This window comes from Chiloscyllium punctatum, chromosome 13 (assembly GCF_047496795.1).
Source record: "Chiloscyllium punctatum isolate Juve2018m chromosome 13, sChiPun1.3, whole genome shotgun sequence".
Taxonomy (NCBI): Eukaryota; Metazoa; Chordata; class Chondrichthyes; order Orectolobiformes; family Hemiscylliidae; genus Chiloscyllium; species Chiloscyllium punctatum.
This window is the reverse complement of record NC_092751.1, coordinates 47,638,594-47,640,181: the sequence shown is the minus strand read 5'-3', so window position 1 is coordinate 47,640,181 and position 1,588 is coordinate 47,638,594.

Here is a 1,588-nt window from a genome sequence, read left to right as displayed (position 1 = left end):
AGAGAGAGGGACAGTAAGAGAGAGATAGAGAGAGAGAGAGAGAGAGGGACAGAGAGAGAGAGGGACTGGGGGAGAGAGAGAGAGGGACAGAGAGAGAGATGGACAGGGAGAGGGAGAGTGGGACAGAGAGAGAGATGGACAGGGAGAGAGAGAGGGACAGAGAGAGAGAGAGGGACAGGGAGAGAGAGAGGGACAGGGAGAGAGAGAGAGCGAGAGAGAGAGAGAGAGAGAGGGACAGGGAGAGAGTGAGAGGGTCAGGGAGAGAGAGAGGGGGACAGAGAGAGAGAGGGACAGGGAGAGAGAGAGGGACAGGGGAGAGAGAGAGAGGGACAGGGAGAGAGAGAGAGAGAGAGGAACAGGGAGAGAGAGAGAGGGACAGGGAGAGAGAGAGAGGGATTCGGAGAGAGAGAGAGGGACAGGGAGAGAGAGAGGGACAGGGAGTGAGAGAGGGACAGGGAGACAGAGAGGGACAGGGAGAGAGAGAGAGGGACAGAGAGAGGGACAGGGAGCGAGTGAGCGGGACAGAGAGAGAGATGGACAGGGAGAGAGAGAGAGAGACAGACAGACAGACAGAGGGAGAGGGGAGAGAGTAAGAGGTACAGGTAGAGGGAGAGAGGGACCGAGAGAGAGAGGGACAGGGAGAGCGAGAGGGACAGGGAGAGAGAGAGGGTGACAGAGAGAGAGATGGACAGGGAGAGGGAGAGGGACAATTAGAGATAGAGACAGGTCGAGAGAGAGAGGGACAGGGAGAGAGAGAGAGGGACAGGGAGAGAGAGAGGGACAGAGAGAGAAAGAGGGACAGGGAGAGAGAAAGTGAGGGACAGCGAGAGAGAGAGAGGGAAAGGGAGAGAGAAGGTGAGAGAGGGACAGAGAGAGCGTGAGGGACAGGGAGAGGGAGAGGGACAGGGGAGAGAGAGAGAGGGACAGGGAGAGAGAGACAGAGAGTGACAGTGAGAGCGTGAGGGACAGGGAGAGAGAGAGGGACAGGGAGAGAGACAGAGGTACAGGGGGAGAGAGAGAGAGAGGGACAGGGAGAGAGAGCGAGGTACAGGGGGAGAGAGTGAGGGACAGAGAGAGATTGAGGGACAGGGAGAGAGTGAGTGACAGGGAGAGAGAGAGAGGGACAGCGAGAGAAAGTGAGGGAGAGGGGGGTGTGAGAGAGAGGGACAGGGAGAGAGAGAGGGACAGGAGAGAGAGAGGGACAGAGAGAGAGAGAGGGACAGATAGAGAGAAAGTGAGGAACAGGGAGGGAGGGAGAGGGACAGGGAGAGAGAGGGCCAGAGAGAGCGTGAGGGACAGGTAGAGAGAGAGGGGACAGGGAGAGAGAGAGAGAGAGAGTGGGACAGGGAGAGAGAGTGAGAGGGACAGGGAGAGAGAGAGGGACAGAGAGAGAGAGGGGGCCAGTCAGAGAGTGAGGGACAGGGAGAGAGGGACAGGGAGAGAGAGAGAGAGGGACAGGGAGAGAGTGAGAGGGACAGGGAGAGAGAGAGGGAGAGAGAGGGACAGAGAGAGAGTGAGCGACAGGGTGAGAGAGAGAGAGAGAGAGAGAGGGACAGGGAGAGAGTGAGTGGGACAGGGAGAGAGAGAG